Source organism: Ambystoma mexicanum, chromosome 3p (assembly GCF_040938575.1).
Source record: "Ambystoma mexicanum isolate Mex_15411 chromosome 3p, UKY_AmexF1_1, whole genome shotgun sequence".
Classification (NCBI taxonomy): Eukaryota; Metazoa; Chordata; class Amphibia; order Caudata; family Ambystomatidae; genus Ambystoma; species Ambystoma mexicanum.
Window position 1 is genome coordinate 349,439,422 of NC_090925.1, and position 16,779 is coordinate 349,456,200.

A 16,779-nucleotide genomic window follows, 5' to 3' on the forward strand; every position below is an offset into this window, starting at 1 on the left:
TATGAGGGGGACAGGCACACGGAATGTCTTTACTGCCTCTATCCATACCATTCAGCTGACGGCTGTGACATCTGCCATGGTTTCTTACAAAAAACCCTTAAGGACAGGAACCAACGCCTAATCTGCTGGCTCAATGAAGGAGCCTATTCACCATCTGAGGTTTGCCATCACGGAGTGGGAGAGCAACCACTCCCTCTGACAAGAGGTCACCGTCAAGACAGAGGTCCAGATCGGAGGAGCTGGTGGTGAAAAAACAAAAGACAGGTGAAGCAAAATCATCCATGGGGCACGATAAATCCAAACACTCTTCCTGTGTAAAGAAACCACCAGCCAGTGGTGAAGGGTATCATTGCGGGTCCAAACACTCTTCCAAGGGCCTGTTGACAAAAGCACCATCGGACAAACCGAGAGAGAAAGGCTTGCACCCATCGTCAAAATCCGCAGACCCGTCCAGGAGATCTCCCCCGTCAATGGACAAGCACAGAGCCAAATCGACCACGAAATCCTCCTCAGTGTTGTAATTGAAAAAGTCTACCTCGATGAGTGGCAAAACACACTACTCGTTGTCGGAATCTCGAAGATTCTCCTCCTGTCATGAGTCATCATTGAGACACATGTCAATGGGCAAATCGTTGTCGACGTCTACTCTGACGACAGCTCCATCAACGATAGCATCGACAACGACTACTGCATCTTCGTGAGGGTCTTTGGCTCGTCTCTCGCGCTTCGACGACTATCTCCTCATCGACAACCACCTCGTTGACGACCAAAAAGAAGTTGTCAGCAGAAAAGCCTACACGCCCTTCAACCACCCATACGGCAGAGATTTCAGAATTATCGAAAGAAGGCAATATAATGTCCCCTAAGGGTATTTGAAAACCCCAACTGGGGGCACGATGCAGCACGACCAGGCTCTCCTAGGAACGTCTCCTATAGAGTACCCAGCTGTCATGCCAGAAGCCATTTTGCAGCACGAGATTACATCAGATTTTGAGCCTCCACCAGAGGAATATCCAGGTGTCTTTGAGTCCGATCCTAAAGAAGGAACTTCCGATCCTCCTATCCAAGGACCATTTAGAGAGGAAGACACACCTCTAAGGTTTCAGACACCTATTCTGCCATCAACACCTGCTGGAATAGGCGGTATGCATACACAATACCCCCTTATAAACCCACAATCCCTGCTTTCCCTGCAGGTCCTTACAACACTGCAGTCTCTTTTGGGACAGCTTGATGCCGGGCTTCCGCTTCCTCAAGCTCAGACAATTCAGCCTTACGGAGAACATCAAGTTACCCCATAACATCAAAGGGATCCAACAAATCCCTGTAGAAACCAGGGCTTACTCCCTAGGATTCAAACACCTCCTAGACCTCTACCTCCATTCAGTCCATGTAGGAGAGAGCAAGAAGAGGGGGAATTGATTGACACAGACAAGGACACCGGTCCCACGGATACAAGTTCCACCACCTCCTTGTCTACACGGAGAACCGACACGTGGGACACAGATCCTGATGAAGATGCGCAGGGTAACCCAGATGACATTGGGGCGTTTCATTCCATGATGTCTAAGGCATCCCAGGAGTTTGGTCTGATTCCTGATGAGGAAAAGAAAGATTGTTTCCTCTTCGACCAAATGGGTAAAATCAGTGTCTTAAGTGGCACTACAAAATGAGCTGGGGCTCATCAAGGGGGCGTGGCCTAGTGGCGGGGGTCCCGCTGGCCCGTTAAGCCATGCCCCCGACGACCCCCGGCTCAATGGGCTACTGGCACCCATGCCAGGCAGCCTTTTGTAGAGATCAGCACCCTCTCCCAATTGGGGAGAGGGTGCTGATCTCTGCTTTTATTTTCTGTAGGCTTTACTGGCAGGGAACAGCACCTCGGCTATTAAGCCTTAATGGTGGCGCTGCCCCTCTCCAGCTGGGGAGGGGCAGCGTCACCATTAAGGCTGAAAGGGTGTGGCCGCTGGAAGCAGAGGCCTTTTTCCTAAAGACTGAAACTCCCGCGAATCCTTGGGCGCTTCAGTATTTAGAAAACACGGCCTCTGCGTCCAGCGGCCTCACGTTTTCTTCCTAATGGTGGTGCCGGCCCACAGGCATCACTTGCTTAAAGGGATGCCTCGTAGGTGCGGCGCCACCATTATGGCTGAAAGGCATTTTTGTCTGAAGCCTGAAGCTCTCGCACACGAGCGAGAGTTTCAGACTGTAGAAAAAAAGCCTTTTCGTGTAGAGGCTGGGGCTGCCACGGGAGATTAGTGGGCCCTGGCAGGGCCCCGCCTCAAAACGAAATTTCAGAGCCTGCCAGGGCCCAGTCCCGGCAGGCCACGGCCCCTTTAAAGGCCTGGGTAAAAGCAGGAAGGTAGTCTTTCCCATACCCATTCTGGATCACGTTTGGAAGGAGGGCCTCTGTACTCTGAAGCATCCTTTTACAGAGCCGGAGGTTAAAGGTAGGCGGGAGAAGAAGTTTGATGCTCCAGACATTACACCGAAATGCCTCACCGCGCAACCTGCTCCAGAGTCAGTTGTTTCAGCAGCAGCAAGCCGCAAGGTTCGAACGCAACATAAGTGTGCCACTCCGCCCAACAATGAAAACCGGAAAATGGATGCCTTTGGAAAAAAGGTTCTCACCATTGGGGCAACAACGTTTAAAGCAGCGAATGCCTTGGCAATAGTTGCTCAATATGATCGGGAGATGTGGCACTGTCTGGCCCCTTTATTGGAATACTTGCCAGAACAGCAGAGGAAAGAGGCCATGATGCTGGTGTGCGAAGGGGAGGAAGCCTCGAATCACAGAATCAATATCGCTGTAAACCTTGCAGAAATAGGGTTCAAGCAGATAGGAAATGGGGTAGTCCTTAGACGCTATGCATGGCTACGTTGCACCGATTTTCATCAAGAAGTACATCACATCTATATTCCATGTAAAGGGGAAAATCTGTTTGGGGACAACATTGATGAGGCTTTTAAAGCCGTGAATGCTGACTTGGACATGGCTAGGTCTCTTACAGCCCTTCAGGGCAGGCGGTCCTTTCGCTCCTTTCGAGGTGCCTCAGGTAATGCAAGATTCTCTAGCCTCTAGAACTATGGTAGACCCGAACATTATTCTCAGGACTACAAGCGTAATTACCAATTCTCCTAGCGCAACAGAGAATACTATCAAAGACAACACAAGCGCAGATCTGCCACCTCCCAGTGAGGTAGGCAAAATAAGTCACACCAATGACTGCCTCAGGGGCAGACAGGTGGGGGGCAATGTGGCATTCTACCTCAATGAGTGGCAAACAATAACGAATGACAGGTGGGTGCTGGATGCAATCCTGTACGACGACTTGTTAGTGTTCAAGCGCGCACTTTTACTGATTCCTCCCATAAAGGTATCTCATCCGCACCATCAGGTTTTACAGCACGAGATACATCAAAGGCTAAGAAAACGAGCCATTGGAAGAGTTCCTCACTCAGCAAGGGGAAAGGGAGTAAACTCCAGGTACTTCATCGTCAAAAAAACAGACAGGAAGTGGCGCCCTATTCTGGATCTACGAAGACTAAACAAGAACATCAAAAAGCAACATTTTAAAATGGTAACCCTCCAGAAGGTCATAAAAGCCACTGAGCCCCAGGAATACCTCGCAGCCTTAGATCTCAAGGATGCATACTTCCATGTTCCAATAGATCCAAGGCACCGAAAGTACCTCAGATTCGTAGTCGACGAAAGCCATTATCAGTTTCAGACACTGCCTTTCGGCCTGAAATCAGCACCCAGAACAATCACGAAGTGCCAGGTGCCTTTAGCAGCCATCCTCCGGAAACAGGGTGTAGAGGAGGCCCCAGATATGGCCTGCACCCCTGCCCCCCAGTGCGAGTTGCCAGTAAAATACTCGCCAAGGTATGTGACGTATGAGGAGCAACTGAACCAACAGAGAGCCGCATTGGGCCTCTGCCCTGTGTACATTAGAAGATCAGTACCTGTTGAAATGCCAATAAGCAGACAGCCCTGGGCAGCACGGTACCCGATCAGACAACCATACCAGCCGCTGATACCAAACGATGAGTATTTACAGACTGTCCATGAGGAGACACAAAGAGCCCTGATGGAAGGTAAACGATGATGAGAAGAGGGCCTAGACAGACTGTTAGGAAAGATTTCATAATTGTATGTAATTTTCCCTCCATGTGGCAACCCCCAAACTTTTTGCTGTTGTTTTACACCCTGATCTAGACTTTGCCAGAGAAGCGCAGCCTTCCGCCGCACTCCTCTGGGCTTTTGCTCAATTCTTATGGGGAAACTGACATGCCCTTAAGACAGTCAGTACTGGGAGACTTCGTTTCCCTTAGTCCTTTCCTCATGTTGCAGATTTTGTGCAACATGAAACAAGAGTGCACCGTAACTTACATTACCGCGCTCTTGGGTCTCTAGTCATTCCAAAGGCCCCAGAAACTCTCGCTGGACTGTTATGAACTGTGCAAGTGTGTCACGGACGGGACTGGTGGCAGCTATCTTTTCTCTTGTGTTTTGAACCCTTTTTCGCCATGTTATCCGTGCTTACCGCGTTTGGCACAAATGAGTGGCCTGTCTCCAAAATGGCCATGCCACGAGGTTATTTGTCCTGTCCGCTGACCGTCTTGCCCCTTAACCTTCCCCCAGGTCGAGCTGACCCGGGACAGTCCTTATTTGGTCATGCACTTTCTTGAGAAGCCCCTAAGCTTTCGCGGGCTTCTGCATGCCTTGTGTGTGCCTCCAGGATGTGGGCTGGGATGTCTGGTCCCAATACACATCCTGGGTACAAGAGAGTCTGGAGTGTCCTGAATACCAGGGACCACCGTGGTCCGTGATAGGTCCACGTATGGTGTGAGCGTTTGTGAGCAGATCTCCCATTGGGTCCTCTCCGTTTTGGCGCAAAGGGAACTTTGGATAATAGGAGGCTGAAAACACCACTACCATGTCGATCTCCTGAGTTCGCACCGAACAAGGGATAAGGAGCCAAGTATCCTGCAACAAGAAGCTGAGTCGAGGAACTGCTGGTGACCCGCTGAAGGTTTGGCACCCAGAACTGCTGTTGTCCTGCGAAACCCTCTGCATCTGATCGTCCTAGAAGGTCTGCGAAGGTGCTTCGACCCATTGGAATAGTGGGATCAACTATTCCCGGCACCTTCATCAAACCCTGCAAGTAAGCCTCTTCTGAAGTGTCCCTGGGCCAACCAGTCGGCTGACTATTTTACGCAGGACGCTTTGCTCTGTCACCGCCGCCGTTTCAGGGAATCCCTCGAAACTTGGTTTACTGCTTGCTCTGCGTCCACGGCACCATCACACCGAATTTCGTACACTTGGCATTCCCAGGTCTGAAGTGAGACGAGTGCGCCCGGACCAGAGTAAACGCGGTTGCCGCGTTGCCCTGCTGTGGTAACAACCTGTGCACGTCCGCTGCATTCGGGACACCCTTGACCCTGCATCCTGCTATGCAGAATCTACACGGTGTCGAGACGTCCTGCTCATCGCAGCTGAACCTGCCAGCAACGTGAATTGAACTGGAGAAGTCTGGGTCTGCCTCCGTCGGGTACCGGTGAGTAGTCCATACCCCAACCGGTGGCCCCTCGCGCAGGAGCCCGTTTCTTTTCTACCGCTGTTGTGAAATAGCAATTCTATCCCGCACTCTCACCCTGCCTCTGCACACAAGTGGTACCATTACCGGTGACCGTTAACCCTTACCGCCTACCGTGTAATGAGGCCCTTAGTCTTGACCACCGCCATCGCTACCCTGACTGGTCATGGCTTGTCCAGAGGTTACCCTGTTCCAAGAAACTAGGCTGGCCTTCTGAACCTCTGCCCCTCCAGGTCAGAGTTCAGAAATCCATTTTAACACAGACTGACGCATGAGAAAAGGCAACACGCAAACGCGTGTATCCACGAAAACAGGTGCAAGAGACACGAAGGACAACACAATGTTAAAACGTAAGAAACGTCATAGCGAAGGAACCAAGATGAAAGAATCGAACCCGTTAAACGTGTGTAAATTGGCTTGAAACGCAAGATGCTAAGAAATCGATACTGCTTGCAATGCTTAGTAGAAGATAGAGCGGCAAGCACCAACCATATATCTACCTCATGAAGGCACAATGTACACGTGCGACTCCATTTTGTAAAAGCAAATGTACGCCCAGGCGGCCAAGGCCTAACTGTTCGAGTTTCATACCCAAGCCCAAGCCAGGGGAAAGAGAGGAATCAAAACTTTACAAAGGACGGCTCAGGCCTGGGAAATCGGGGTCAACCCAAGAGAGGGAGGCGAGCGTCAGCTAAGGAGAATCGAAACTTCAGAGCATACCAGCCTGCCCTGTGAAGGTCAAGATAAGGAGGCCGGGCAGGTGTTGGAGCTACATGGAGAATGAAATACACGAAAAGCTGGAAACTGAAGCAGATTCACGGTAAACCAACACGTGACCAACAAGGCGCGAAGATGTACCACCGTCTGATGTCACCCAGATCCAAGGGGTGCCATAACCTTTCCTGATAAGAGACCACAGTTTCGAGGCCTTCCTTAGCCAACTAATTGACACATCGCCCCAAAACCACTGATTGATGGAAGGGAGACAGGGTGAATCTTGGGACACTAGGCACCTGGGTGTCCAGCCTGCTTGCTACTAATTAAAGTGGAGATTTATGGTTAGGGGTGTAACTTGCCCTATCACAATGGACCGTGTAATCTAGGGTCCTATAGACACTGTAACCAATAGGACGTCGTACTTATAGTGACGCACATCGCGTGTGTTGGGATTGGCGTAGATGCCCACCAGATAAGAGTTAACCAATCCGCATGCTCAATTGTCATATACAGATATAACACCTATACTTAAGTTACCTTTCCCAACCAATTATATTGCGTGATGATTTTTTATAGAATTAGATGCCAATGATGACGAGTTTAGCCTATAAAAACGGCTGTTGGACTAAAGTTTGAGGAAGTCGGAGCGAGACAGGTGTATGCAATGCTGCTGATATCCATATGCTGATGTATGTATCATTAAACGGACTTCCCTTTGCTAACTTCCTGAGTCCTGATTTTTGAGATGTGCTGGAGTATGTCAATCCTGCACCCTGTCCTCACATGGTGCAGCTATCCAGTATTACAAGTTCTCGGGGGTTGAGTACTGACCAATGGGCCCGTCTTTAATTTCCTCTCCTCGTGAACAAGGGCCACCACGTCTACCCGTACTTGGACGATTTGCTGGTTCGAGTTTCAATGTATCTACAAGCCTTATCTTCTCTCAACCAAACAGAAATACTGCTCCAACAATTGGGCTTTACAATAAATTATTCAAAATCCTGCACAGTTCCCTCAAGGAGTTTGGTTTTCCTGGTCAGACCCTCTTCGGAAAGAATCAAAAGATTGGTAACACTAGCAAACTCATTCACGTCAAACAAGCTAGTCACGGTCCGCGCATACATGGCTCTCTTTGGGACCATGTCCTCTTGCATTCCGCTTATTCCCCACGGTCAGCTGCACATGCAGCCAATGCAAAAGATTCTGGCTGCCAGATGTTCCCAAACCCTGGGTTCCTGGTCAGACAAAATAACCTTCTCTCAGGCTCCGTCAAACGCACTGCAACATTGCGAAAGGAATGACCCTGATAAAGCCAAATTACCATCTTACCATTGTGACCGATGCCTCCCAGGCGAGATGGGGCGCTCATTTGGACAAGCACCAAGTCAAAGGCCTCTGAACCCCAGAGGAAGCAGTCCTCCACATCAATGTGCTGGAATTATGGGCAGCACACTGGGCTCTAAAATCCTTTCTTCCTCTAATCGAGAATTTGGTGGTTTGTGTCCTTACCGACAACACAACCACAATGTTTTATCTACAAAAGCAAGGTGCAACGCTATCAAACACCTTGTCCCAGGAAGCACAGACTATCTGGCATTGGGCCATCTGGCAGAACAGATCTTCCACTTGCTGGGATGTAGAACAAGCAAACAGACACCCTCAGCAGGGACTCCTCGCAGACACACGAGTGGCAACTGCACAGCATTCAGATAGCCAACATTTTCTCAAGGTGGGGTCATCCCCTCTAGGCCTGTCCTCCACTCCTGACAACAAGCAGTGCCAGAAATGTGCCAGCAGGATTCCGCATCCCGACTCTCAGGGGGATGCCTTGCATGCACATTCCCTCTGTTTCCTCTCATCAGGAAAACGATACAGAAGATACTCGCAGAATAATCTTGGCAGCTCCGTACTGGGCCAGGCAGACCTGGTTTTCTTATCTCGTACAACTGGCAGTTAATCCATCTAGGATCTCATGCCAATCTTCTATCCCAGAATAACTGGATGATCTTTAATCATGACCCAGGCTCTCTCAAGTTAACAGAGTGGCTCCTGACTACACCGAATTCAGTCATTTGAATATCCCTCAAGACTGTTGGCGCATACTAGCAGCAGCTAGAGCTCCTTCTACCAATATTTCCTATAGCCGAAAGGGGAAAAGATTTTGTGCATGATTTGTACAGCAGCCTAACCTGCAGCCTCTAGCTATAACACCTTATCAGATCCTTCCTTATCTGCTAAAGTTATCTACAGAAGGTCTAGCAATCTCTTCCATCAAAGTGCACTTATCAGCAATTTCTAGGTTTACACGGAAAGTAAAATCTTCCCCTTTCTACAGTGACAGGTTAATGAAACACTTCTTAAAAGGGCTTTTTCTTACCTTTCTACCAAAGAAAAGGGTTCTTCCTGTATGGAGCCTAAACTGGTCTTGGCAGGGCTTATGAAGCCTCCATTCGAACCTTTATCAACAACCCACATCAAATTTCTAACGTGGAAGGTGGCTTTTTTAATGGCCATTACATCCTCTAGACGTGTTTCCGAGCTGCAACCTTTGGTTGTAGACCCACCGTATCTACGGTTCATGAGAGACAAGGTGGTACTTTCGACTAAACCTCATTTCATCCCTAAAATACCTTCAGAGTTTCATAAAAATCCAACCATAACTCTGCCCACATTCTTTCAAAATGCCACTTCACCAGCGGACGTCAAAAGGGCATTGAAATATTATTTGGATTGCACTATATTTTTCAGATCGACTAAGCAGCTGTTTGTCGCCTTTATCAAAATAGGGCATTTCAGTATGGGTTTCATCTACAATCTCCTTCTGCCACTCTAAGGCCAATAGGCAGTTGCAAACGGCACCCAGAGCGCACTCCACTAGAGCCACGGCTGCCTCAGCGGCTCTCTGGTCTGCAGTAAGGGAACTCATTACCCATCAGAGACATTTGCCAAGCGGCAACATGGGCAGTGCCCCACTCATTTAGCAGGCACTACTGCTTACATCAGCAACACGCTGAGGATGTACAGATGGGACGGGCAGTCCTTCAATGGCAGTTCCAGTAAGGTAAGCTCCGCAGCTTCCGGGGTTGTTTCCTTTCTATAGTTGCGTATGTATTCTTCTTAGATTAACGCAGACAGCTTTAAAGTATTTAATCTGTGTTTGCCTGGTTTACAATCTCCTAACATTTATACTGTTACTTAATCTATTCACAGCATGTGAATCCATGAAATATCCAATGCTGGAGAAGGGACTTAACTTTCTTAACTGTAACTCCATTCCTCCAGTGTTGGTATCTTTCATGAATTCACGTGTGCCCTCTAGCCTACCCCCTACAGGCAAACATCCCCTTCAGGGGGATATCCTACCGCTAGAGTGGTTAAAATCTGAGGGGAAGCTGCTGGGGCAGAGCTATACACTCGACGTCCCATTGGTGCACCCACAAGCACTCACAACAACATTGATGGGACACTCAAGGTGTCAAGTTTTTCCATAGGAAAATTATTAAGTCAAAGTAACCAGGGATTCCCAGCCTAACGACGGGGACTATTCACAGCATGTGAATCCATGAAAGATACCAATGCTGGAGAAATGGAGTTACAGGTAAGAAACTACTCCCTTCTGGAAGGGGGGCAAATGACTGGAATCCATGCAGGGCTCCCTATGCAAGGATGGGGGATACCCAGTGTGTGCGGCTGTAGTAAATGTTCTGCTTGGATAATGCAGCCCTTTTAAAGACATTGGGTCTCCCATGTGGGGTCTTTCATTGCATCTAGTGAAGCAGCCGTTTCCCAGCATTTTTTCATGGCATTTTTAGTGTGGGGGTGTAGGGTTAGGGTAAATTTTAAACTATAGATTCAGGTGGTTGAGGTTTGAAGAATGTTAGAAGAACCTCTAAAAGCCTATGGAGACAGTGGAAGATACATCATCCACGACATGTTCAGTGGAATCCAAGATGGCGCTGCTCGACAACGTCACCACCAACTAGCAGTGCAGGTCTAGTCTTCCATTCAACATGGAGCTCACTCACTTTCTACCTATTCGTTCATACTTAATCACCTCGAACAGACAGGTAACTGCATTGCTACTCTGTTTCTACGCTTAGCATTGCTCCAGTCTTGTTGCATTCTACTCAAACATTTCTGAGGCTCTCCTTTTCACGTTGTCGTGGTTTCAACAACGTTCCTTTGCCTTCTTACTTTCACTTTCTCTGCCCGCATTTTCCTCCTACTTTAGCTGCCTACCGGTTCTACGGCTTATTTTCTTTATCCTTCCCTATTTCGTTACGTACTTTCTTTGAAGGTTCAGACGGAGAATCACTTCCTCGGTGCTCCTTTCTCTCGGAGTACTGCCCGTCTGTGCCGCACTGGGCTCTTTCTGCCTTCCGGCTCTCCGCCCCCCCTGCACCGTTCGCGGCTCTCTTTGCCTTCTAGCTCCCTGCCTTTCTTCGCCGCTCATGGCTCCCAGCTCCCAGCGCTTACGGCGCCTCGTCTCTCTGTACCGCTTACTGCTCTCTGTCACTCCTGGTATTCCATTTGCCAGCATTCTCCTTTTTTCTTTCTTTTCCGATCTGCATACTTACCTCCTCTGTAGTTTCTTCTGTCTCAGAGTATCCCGCATTTTGAACCTCCCGCTTGGCTTCAGCTCCAGTGGATTGTTTCCATCAAGGTTCCTTTTCATCGGATTCCGATTATTGCTGAGTATTTCAACGACAGAAGCTTTGTTCTTCAATTTAACTGTTGGTTCATCGTTGCATTGAACTGCCACTACTTCTACAGATTCAGGGTTTTCTTCCCCACGATGGTTTACCAGGGGGTGGCCCCCTGGGCAGTACAGAGCTCAGTTTTCTGGCCTCTGGAAACCCGGGGGGACGCCTCTTACCTCCTCCAAATTGACCGCTAACCCCAAAGACTCGTGAGTACCAAAGAGATTGTAAGACAGAAGGTGTGGCGGGATGTAGAAGGGAGGTAAAGGGGGCTTGCCCCCCATTAACATGCTGCAAATAAAATGCAGGCACGCGGCAGCAGCAAGTTGGGATCTAGTGACATGTGTCAGATTCATCCTCAAGTGCAATGGCTCAACCCAGCTGTGTGTTGCCATCCATGAACTTGAGACAACAACCACCAGGGAAAGAGTATCATCCTAACTGTGTGTTACTAGCACGTATCATTACTTACAGACCTAAAGAGTGGCCAGATTTGCGCATCTTAGCACAGAGGTCTAATTGCAATGCAATAGGAACTAGTGCCACTACTTTCCTTGTTTCCAATCATAGCAATTCTATTTTCGCCTTCCGGGGGAGAATGTATGCACATCCAAGATGTCCAGGAGAAAGACTGCACAGCACTAACTATCAATGTTCGGACATAACTTTGTATAAGAGTTTGGTTATTTGGGCCTATACTAGAGAGAAAGGTCAACATGAAGAGTTATAAGGTGGTATGCGGGTGCTGTTCAAAACACCTACACAAACAAACGTCTTCCAAAAGAACAAACTTGGGCTTCAGGAGATCTTCAGAGTACTAAGGGGAATTTGTTAAAAACAACTGGCTGCCATTGTGTTGCCCTTCTTCAATCTCCTGGACAAAACCTTAATGGATCAACTGTGATGCAGTGTCAAGCAGCAAGTCATGCGGGAGCTGCATGCCTGGTTTCTTGATCAATGATCTGCTCAAGTTTTTTCTGGTAGAGTCCAGGTTGTGGTGTGCTCCAGAGTATTAATGGAGATGCAAGAAGCCAGGCCCTTTCAGTCTCTGAATGCGATAGATCTCAGGTTAGCTCAGCTTCCCGCACCACAGGACTGCCTTCCAGAATTATCTTGACGTGGAGAGAGTGTGAGCACCTTCTAGAATTATCGTTGCATGGAGACATTGTGAGAACTGCTCTGGGAGGCAGAGATGGTCTGCAAAAAATGATGTCCCAATCGGAGATACGTTTTGTGGTAGAAATAGCCCACGAGGCAAGGCCGGTCAGAGGCATACATTGTGAGAGCAGAAAGCACAAGGCAGCAAAACAAAAACAGGTAAACCGGGCAGGAACCACACAACTGGAGTTCAGCCAAACAGCAAGGAAGGAATGGTGGAAGAAACATTCTGGGGGAGCAGGTCCAGCGCTGAGAAGCGTTAGGACACAAATGCTTTGTGGAGATGCTGGAAGATCATGAAGGACGCTGCGGTCACAATGATGTTACTTGACCATGCGGTATTCCCAGAGAAATAGAGAATACCCATGTCCCGGCACCATGAGGAGGGTGTGGTCTTCTGTGCTTATGTGTACCAGGGTCACAATTGCAACAATCTCAGTTACCATGTAGTGTGAGCCATGTTGCCTTCCAAGGCCCCCCACTGACCAACGGCCTGGAAGCGGTCTTCCCCAGCTGCCGACTGTCCCAGTACTGTTGTGGAAACAGGTGCCAGCTCCTTCCAGTAGCAGAAGATAAGGGATCATGCCAGGAGCGCATTACACTCTGCCAGCTCCATTCTTTCATGGAAATTGATGATAAAACCGCTGCAACAGATGTGAGGCATGGACATGAAAAGCACTTTCCCTAGTACAATTGGAGGCTGCATACCTCCTCCCATCAATGAGGAAGTAAAGACGTCACTAGCAAAAGCAAGCGTCCTCAATGGCTTGCACTTTGTATTCAGGGTACCCATCAATTGATAGCAGAGATTGGGCCTCATTACACGGTAGGCGGTAAGGGATTACCGGCACCGGTAAGGGCACCGGTACCGGTAATCCCTTACCGCCCTACTATGAGGTCCCTCAGCGGGTCCCGTCCTTAACGTGTGGTCAGACCAAGATGTCCTTGACCCTAAGGGAGCATTTATGATGGGCGACCCAGTCGAGGGTGCAGCCTTTGGTATGTGTGGGTTCCGTGATAGCCTGGATGAACCCTAAGGTGGACAAGGCTTTGTTCATGGAGGCTGCCTAGGAATCATTAGGGTCATTAAGGCCTAGGTTAAATATGCGTCCCTTATGCCTATCTGTCAACGCTCTGCAAAGCCATTTAAAGGGATTGTACAGATGGTGATAAAGGGACATGAGGAGCAGTACAACTCATAACATTGAAAATGGGGATCTGCGAAGGGATTGTGTCCTTCGACGTATTCCTTATCTTTGATAATCCATTCAGCTTGCTGTGGCCTCAGACATTTTTTCCAGTAGAGGGCGCTGCACGTCAACGTCCCTCGAGTCGGTGTCCCTCGACAGGCTCCGTATCGGTGCCGACCTCATCAAGAGTACAAATAGACTTGCGCAGAATCTTTTGCTCAGTTCCGTTTTTCCGCGCTTCGTGAGCCTCGGAAACATAATGCTCGGTTCCATTCTTCATAAAAATGTTCTTATTCTTTGAAAATCTAAATTTAGAACAATGGCATCTTCATCCGAACCATCGACTCCATGGTCTGGTTTTAAAAAAATTCACGACTGTGGAAAGAAAATGTCTTTAACGGTCCCTCACAGGATCTGTTTGTGGTGCCTGGGATCGGAGCAGCAATGTTCGGAGTGTGAGGACTGTATGTCCATGACGGCGAAAGCCTTGAAGGAGCGTAAGGGGAAGTTAGAAAGAGGTAAGGCTTTTACAACTTCTACCCCTTCAAAAGTTTCTTCGGCTGAGTCGAGGCATTCGTCTCCTCGTCGTCAAAAGAAACATTTTCCCGATCGAGATCTCGAAGCGGTTCCCATCATTCTTCGAGATCGAGACATTCTAAGAAGAGGCGCCATAGATCTCCCTCTTCTTCTTCATCTAGTTCCCCGGAAAGGGTCACCTGCCTCACGAAACACAGCTCTCCGGCTAAGTGGGATGAATTCCGTAAAAAAATGCTTAGCGTTTTTGAGGAGGCGGCCTCGACCCCCTCGGAGACGTCTAAAGGTGATACCCTGGGTGAAAGACCCGAAAAATCAAAACACTGCGATTCGTTGAACCCGGCGAGTAAAAATACTCGAGAGCGTCATGAACCCTCGAGTAAAGGCAATAAGACTGCGTCATCGACGCCGTTGTCGAAGATTCCTTCGACACACAAATCTGCGTCATCGAGGCCATTGTCGAAGGGACCTTCGACGCATAACTCTGCCTCATCGACACCGTCTTCGACGCCGTCGTCAACTCCGATGAAGGCTAAGTCTAGAACTGCCTCTACGTCACAGGCACCAGAGGTGTCGAAAGCCCCAACCATGACGTTGAGAGGGCCATCGACAATCTCGATGACGCTGAGTAGGATTCCGATCCTCTCGAGTTCATTGAGGCCTTTCCCGACGTTTTCGACGCGACAACCACAATGTTTTCTCATGCAGTAAGAACAAATTTGGCTCCTTCTTCTCTAGAAATTGGTTTTACCTCATATCCTAGGTCTGATTAGTTTAGAGCCTTGTCCTCCATATATGAAGAAGGGCAGGACTCTGACAATGAGAGACCTTTTGGTCTACAAAGGACTACAGTACCCATTTCAGAGGAATTCATCTCTGAAGAAAATAGGTTATAAGACCTAAAGGAGTCTCTACATGAGGCAAGTGGTATAGATACATCTCAAGAAGTAGAGTTTCCAGAACCTGGAGAACATGCTGAGATACCTTATAGGTCTCTAATGGCTAGAATAATTGAATTTATGGGGTGGACTACACCTGTACCTTCTTTTCAGCAAGATGACCTTACTGATACATTAGATAAAGGACCCCAAGAGGATCCTGTTGTCCCTTTTCATGCTGCTCTGCAAAGGAAAATATCTGCAAATTGGGAGACTCCTGTTATCCCTGCAGTAAATAAAAAACTCTCTTCTAAATACAGAGTATCAGCTTGAGATCCCGAATATCTAAGCAAACATCCAGCTTCAGAGAGTTTAGTTGTGCAGGCAGCGACTTCATCAAACAGTACATCGGCATCCCCACTATTCCACAAGGCAAAGATGATAAAAGATTTGACGCCATGTCAAAAAAAGTTTTTTCGGCATGTAGTATGGTGCTTAAATCTGTCAACGCCACTTGCACGCTAGCAAGATTCAGCCAAACACTTTGGGAGTGTGCTTCATCTGTGGCTGACTGGCTCCCAGAAGGGGAAGAACGGGAAGCATTCTTAAACATTGTCAGGGATGGAAAGGATGCAATGTGTGAGGCCCTTCAAACAGGCATTGACTCTGCTGACAGCATCAGCAGGGCCATGGCGGCGAGTACCACAATCTGCCGATTTGCGTGGTTGCGGAAGTCTGGGTTTGCTCCAGATGTGCAAGCCAGACTTCTGAATATGCCCTTTGACGGCACTTCTCTATTTGGAAAGAAGGCTGATGACAGCCTGGAGAAATTGCAAACATCCAAATCAGCAGCGAAATCCCTTAGGGCTGCAATCTGGCAAACTCCAAATCGCCCCGCAGGTACATCTGGAGGGGTAAGTCCTTTCGCTTTTACTCAGCATTCCGAAAAGGCAGAGGACAGCCAGCTCAAAGGGGCCAGAGACGATTCACCCATGGTGGACGGGTCAAAGGTACAAAATCCACACCAGCAGGTGCTACTTTACCCTCAGCATCTGCGTCAGCCGCTTCTAAACCCCTCTGAGGTCCCCCCTCACAAGACACCAGTAGGGGGCAGGTTAACTCAACATCTGGCAGAATGGCAGGCTATTATGTCAGATGCTTGGGCATTGGAGACAGTTGCCCAAGGTTACTGTCTGTCTTTCCTACAAACTCCTCAGAGTCATTCACCAGGGAACAACTCTTTGAAGTTTCCAGACCCGTTCCTTATGCAGGAGATTTGCGACCTGCTAGAGAAAGGTGCCATAGAACCGGTACCTGTAGCGGAGAGGAACAAGGGTTGGTATTCCCCTTACTTTCTAGTACCAACGAAGGACGCAGGATTGAGACCCATCTTGGACTTGCGAGAATTGAACAAATTCCTGATGGAAAGACAAGTTCAAGATGGTAACCCTTTCTCAGATCCTTCAGGCCCTCCAGCTTCAGGACTGGTTGGTATCTCTAGACTTTCAGGATGCTTATTTCCATGTGCCAATCTATCTCAAACACAGGAAATACCTGAGGTTCGCAATTGGCAACTCTCATTATCAATTTTGAGTTCTGCCATTTGGGCTGACCTCCGCCCCGAGGGTCTTTACCAAGCTAATGGTGGTTGTGGCTGCAAGTCTAAGGAGGGAAGGGATTCATGTCCACCCCTACCTGGACGACTGGTTGATCAGAGCAGTATCCCTGGAACAAGCTCAGATCCATCTAGATTATGTTTGCCACTTCCTTCACAAGCTGGGTTACTCCCTCAACTTAAAGAAGTCACAGATGATACCATCACAGAGACTCCAATTCATTGGAGCAGTCCTGGACACATCCCTTGGAAAAGTCTTGCGACCAGAAGTGAGGGCTCAAGATATTCTACAGATGGTCACCAGGTTTCAAAATGCCCAACGTCTACCAGCCTTCGACTTTTTGAGGTTGGTCGGCCTTATGGCATCCTGCATCTTCCTAGTGCCAGAGGCTC

The 16,779-nt window shown here is 48.6% G+C and overlaps 1 protein-coding gene across 1 annotated transcript in view; it reads left to right on the forward strand.

Annotated features, from left to right (window-relative positions):
* Nucleotides 1-16,779, forward strand: part of LOC138580434 (bactericidal permeability-increasing protein-like) — a 708,711-nt gene that overhangs the window by 47,385 nt on the left and 644,547 nt on the right. The window lies entirely within an intron of this gene.